General features: G+C 49.1%; 1 long non-coding RNA gene across 1 annotated transcript; it reads left to right on the forward strand.

Moving 5' to 3' along the window:
* The first annotated feature begins 2,958 nt into the window (after positions 1 to 2,958).
* Positions 2,959 to 3,923, forward strand: LOC125429726. Its single transcript, XR_007244036.1, has 2 exons — positions 2,959 to 3,312; positions 3,442 to 3,923. It is a non-coding gene; the product is annotated as an uncharacterized LOC125429726 (long non-coding RNA).
* Positions 3,924 to 5,549: the final 1,626 nt, after the last annotated feature.

The following is a 5,549-nucleotide window of genomic DNA, read 5'->3' on the forward strand; positions in this document are numbered from 1 at the left end:
CAAATGATTGTAAAATGTTTGATTTCACCTTTCAGCCTTTCTGTCATGGTCTATTTTTAGAACAGTGACCAAAGTATGTCAAGTACAGGGTGGGCTCCAAATATTGTTGGGGAGGCTGTGGAATACCTTCCCCTGTAAAAAAAAAAAAAGCAGAACTTTCCCAATGAAGCATTCCACCTAACCCAGGATCAGGTATCTTCCTGGGTTCTTTCCTCCCTAGAAGCCAGCGAGCAATTCGCCAGCCTGGCTGATGCCAATGGGAGTGAGGCGGAACAGAAAGCATGAGAGCAACACATGGAGTAGCTGAGAGGGAAGGGCGGAGCAGGCGTTGCCACATGTAAGGTTTCCAACTCTGGGTCAGAAAATTCATGGAGATTTGGGGGTGCCATCATGTAACTGCAATCAACAGGCATTGGGGCCGGTTCCTCCTCTCCCTCGAGCCCCCACTGCACATGAATGGAGCCATCGCTGCCATGCCTGGCGGGCCGGATAAATGCCTTCAGGGGGCCACATTTGGCCCCTGGGCCGTAGTTTGGGGACCCCTGTTTTAAAGCCTTATCTTAGCCTTATCTTTAGCATTTTTTAAAGAGAACAGTTGTGTGAACGGCTTCATAAATCAGCATGCTTGGAGGGAGCAAGAGCACACAATTTCAAGCACCCCTGTTTGTGGACCTGACCTAACCGGGCTTGGTCCTTTAAAGGCTCGGGCCAGCCCACCCACTTCCAGTGACGTCTGCCCTGGCTTAACATGGCCAGGGCTCTGCTTCCGCCCTTACTTGGGCAGAAACGGTCAGCTTAGCTTCGCCTACCCACCCCGAGCGGCAACTGCAGCCCAGGGTGATTCACAGCTGTCTTTGCTGTCCGAGGGTGGAACCTCCTGTGCGAAGCCCTCTCCCAATAACCACACCTCTCCTTTTGCTGGGGTAAATCAATTGGCCATAGCCATTTTATTAATCAAGCAGAAGCGTGAGGCATGGCAAGGGGTCTTGATCTGATCGTATCTGCATCATGGGGAAGCTCCCGCGGGCAGATGCCCCATACTGGAGCTTTGCTCCACCGTGGGGCTCTGCCGGGCGGATGCTCCTGGCAAGAGGTATTCCCCATCTGCCCTGATCGGCAGGATGGTTGCCTCTTGCCGCCGTCGGCTATTCCCAAGGGGAAGAGATAGCTCCCTAGCTTGATTCCCCCTGCGCACTCCCTGACCCCTTTAAGCAGAGCAGTTTTCAAGTAAGAAGCATACCGTGTTTCCCCGAATATAAGACAGTGTCTTATATTAATTTTTGCTCCCAAAGATGCACTATGTCTTATTTTCAGGGGATGTCTTATATTTCTGTATTCTGTTCGTCAGGCATGCTTCCAAACAAAAACTTTGCTACGTCTTACTTTTGGGGGATGCCTTATATTTCGCACTTCAGCAAAACCTCTACTACGTCTTATTTTCCGGGGATGTCTTATATTCGGGGAAACAGGGTAGCATCCATCTCATCAAATGTCACTTTAGGACAGTGGTGGCGAACATATGGCACGCATGCCTGAGGTGGCACTCAAAGCCCTCTCTGTGGGCACGCGTGCACAGAGTTTGTCATGTAGGGGGAGCAGAAAATCACCCCCCCCACACACACACACACATATCTAGGCTGGCCTTGCTTTTGAGTAAACCCTCCTAGGGTCGTGATTCACCCATTCAAAGTGTTCCACGGTTGCTTCATCAAGCTTACTCCTGAGTAAGGTGCACCTTGGAGCAAACCGTTTTTTCTAAACTTAAATCTCAGTATTCAGATTAAATTGTCATGTTGGCACTTTGCGATAAATAAGTGGGTTTTGGGTTGCAATTTGGGTCTTGAAAAGGTTCGCCATCACTGCTTTAGGAGGACTTAACCTACTGTTGTAAAAGGGTCATGGAAGGTATCAAGGTGTGATAGCCAGTGATGGTCATGCTCAGTCATCCAGAGCTGTTTGTTGCTTCAGTGCCAGGAGTTGTGTTCTGTTTGCCACCTTGAGATGGCAGAGTTTTTCCTTACAGTTACCTGCGGAGCCCTGTCGAATTCTTGATGTTTCTAACCAACGTGACTGAAATGTACAAGTTTTGCCAGAAAGCAGAAAAGCCCCCCCCCCCCGCCCCTTTTTCATCCTGTGAAATGCCCCCTCCCCCACAAGAGATCAGGTTACGCTACAACAGGCAGTGATTTGAGTCCAGCCTGGAGCAGGCTAAGCCCAGCAAGAGGGACGCCACGCCAAAGGTGGAGGCAGGAAGCTGGTGACAGCCGTGCTGGGAGCACTGCAGGGCCTGGGTTAGTGCAGAACCGGTGCTGTGCCTTCTAAGGCCTGGGAGAGGCAGGGTGCTGGGGAAGGATGGGATGCCAGGGGGAAAGCCACTACCTTAATGGAATTGTCTCTACCTCATTTGCTTTGCAGATTAAGCTGTTAACCCAATGACATGCTGAGCCCCAGGGGTCCTGGGGAAAACGCTCGCTGTGTTCCCAGCATATATGCACCTGTGTGTACGGAGACTTATTCTCTTTGGGCAGCCATGAACTGTATTTTGGCCTGGAACATGCCTGTCCTGCCATCAATCTGTGCCTGAAAAAAAAATAACACTGCAGAATTTTACCACTTTTGCAAAAGCTAGAACGTTTTCTCTGAACCCTTCCTTGCTCACGCCCAGGTTGCAGCTGAAATCTCAGTTGACAGGGAGAGAGAGGCCATGCCCAATGAGGTGCTAATCCAAGCACCACCAAACGTTTTGTGCCACCCGAGACTTATCGGTGTTAAGGAGCAGCAGTGGTGTAGGAGGTTAAGAGCTCGTGTATCTAATCTGGAGGAACCGGGTTTGATTCCCAGCTCTGCCGCCTGAGCTGTGGAGGCTTATCTGGGGAATTCAGTTGGGCCTGTACACTCCCACACACGCCAGCTGGGTGACCTTGGGCTAGTCACAGCTTCTCGGAGCTCTCTCAGCCCCACCCACCTCACAGGGTGTTTGTTGTGAGGGGGGAAGGGCAAGGAGATTGTAAGCCCCTTTGAGTCTCCTGCAGGAGAGAAAGGGGGGATATAAATCCAAACTCTTCTTCTTCTTAACAGGCATGCATGACGCTGACAGGGAAAAGGCTGGAGATATTAGGTATGTGCAGAAAAGAAGTGGTGTAGCTGGGGGGGGGGAGGGTGCATGGAGCCCCGGGCACCACTTTCGATGATCTTGTGGGAGGGCACACTGCACGCCTCTCCTCAACTGTACCTCTTCTCCAAACTCCCCGTGGAGCAGGGTAGCTGAGGTGGGCGGCGCCCTAGACGCTGGTCCCTGCAGAAAGGCATATGGTAGAGCTGTGGTGGCGAACCTTTGGCACTCCAGATGTTATGGACTACAGTTCCCATCAGCCCCTGCTGGCAGGCCATGCTGGCAGGAGCTGATGGAAATTGTAGTCCATAACATCTGGAGTGCCAAAGGTTCGCCACCACTGTGGTAGAGTGACCAACTTGTGGAAACAGTTAACAAGAACATAGCAAGTATAGAAATGCTGTGCTGGAATTTCTTAAGTGGAGGTTTTTAAAAAAGCAGGGCAGGCTGGCTGCTGAACTGAAACTTCTGTGATTCATAGAACAAGTCTAGACCTACCACATCAAGCCAGCTTGATGGTAGGTTTGCACATCAAGCCAGGTAGGTTTGCACATCAAGCCAGCTTGATGGTAGGTTTGCACATCAAAATTTGCTAATTGAAACCTCAAGCAAAGAAACACAGAAACTCACCTCTGCTGTCCTTACCAAGTAGGACGTTAGAGACGGGCAAGAGGGAAACCTCAACCAAACAATGTTTTGCTCTGCAATTTAGCTTTTGCCATAAGAGAAGAAAGGGGGAACGCTTGGTTCTAGCATTGGGTGATTTTAATTTAATTTGTGGCAGGCTTGTATAAAATAAAAATAATTTATATGAGGAGCTCTTCTATTTTAACAGAATGTAGAGATTTGCCACCAGGCTGCTATTCTAGCACGCCCACGTTATGCTAAGGGGGAGGGGACTCAATTAGAAGGATACAAAGCCAAATTACGACTTCCATGGGTGCACATGGGGCCAAAACTACTGCGTGAAAGTGCACCATAAAACTGAAGAACTGCTGTGGTCCTCTTCTCTCAACTGGCTGTTAAGACAAATACAAGGGGCTGCAGCAAAGAGAAATGAACATGCCCCTTCTGGCTTATTTATGACTCCTGCAGCCTACATTTTGACCACCTAAACACCTACATGATCCAGAAAGGGATTCCGGAAGAGGAGGAAACCTTTCCGCTGGAGTACCAGGCCTCTCTGACTCTTTTGTTTGTGCTTTCTCTGCAAAAATAATATCCGCTCTCCCTCTTGTAGGCCCTCTGTACGAACTCTGCTTCCCCCTCAAAATGGAAGTTGTTTTTACACAGCTGTGCCACAAGAGGGAGGCAGATCACTACGCTGCAAGCGTAATCTCTGGGCCAGGCAGGCAGCCGAGGGGACACGAACCCTGGAGAGGCTCTGGTGGGCTGCTTTTTTGTAAAGGCCAAGCTCGGCTAAAAAAGGATGACGATGGCTGTCCCTGCCAGGTGGACAGAGGAAAGCTGAAGGGGAAGACGCTGCACAAACCCCAATGTTGTCTTTTAATGTGCAACACAGAAATGGTGTGCTACAGAAATCAGTCAATAATGCACCCCCCCCCAAAAAAAAACCCCATACACAGTTAATCCACTTCCTCCAAGGCGCTCAGGACAATGCCTGTCGCTCTCCTTTCCTTCATTTTCACAATAACTCTGTGATGTCAGGCGGACAGAGCACCATAATGAGCAAAAGGGGAAGGTACACAACCACAGGGTAAACAAGAGACAGTATGTACCAACCAGGCTGAAACAACTGTTTCAAAAACAGATACCTTCCACTTGAGTGACAAGATTTGACTCGTAAGTAACAATATCAATGCATGCACAAGCCTTTACGGCTCTGGCGCCGGCCTGGCTACCACCAGCTGTCCGGGCCCTGCGGGACCTTGGAGAGTTCCGCAGGGCCTGTAAGACCGAACTGTTCCACCGGGGCTTTGGAGAGACCAGACGCTGATAGTGCCTCCGCCCCCACCCCCACCCCTCTGCCTACAGGGTCCCCTAACATCATTGGGACCCATTCCTTTTTTCTGGGGAGGGTTGTATATGGGTTTCGTGGGTGGCCATTTTAGAATGTAACTGTTTTAAATTGTATGTTTTATATATGATTTTATACTGTTCACTGCCTTGAGCCCTTCTGGGATAGGGCGGTATATTAAATCCAATTAATAATAATAATAATAATAATAATAATAATAATAATAATAATAATAATAATAATAATAATAATAATATGCAAAATAAAGCAAGGCCAGTTGGAATCTAGGTAAGTGCCGACCTTGTTAAGAAACTTCAAGGCTGCCAAGCAGAATAGAGACCAAGACTTTCAGTGTAATAACAATAGTAATCCATTGGTCTGCACTCAGCTAACTTTTCCTGCTTCTTGCGAATGCAGACAGAGCATGCAACTGATCCCATGCACAGGGTGGAGTGAGGA

The sequence above is a fragment of the Sphaerodactylus townsendi genome, linkage group LG03, assembly GCF_021028975.2.
Source record: "Sphaerodactylus townsendi isolate TG3544 linkage group LG03, MPM_Stown_v2.3, whole genome shotgun sequence".
Classification (NCBI taxonomy): domain Eukaryota; kingdom Metazoa; phylum Chordata; class Lepidosauria; order Squamata; family Sphaerodactylidae; genus Sphaerodactylus; species Sphaerodactylus townsendi.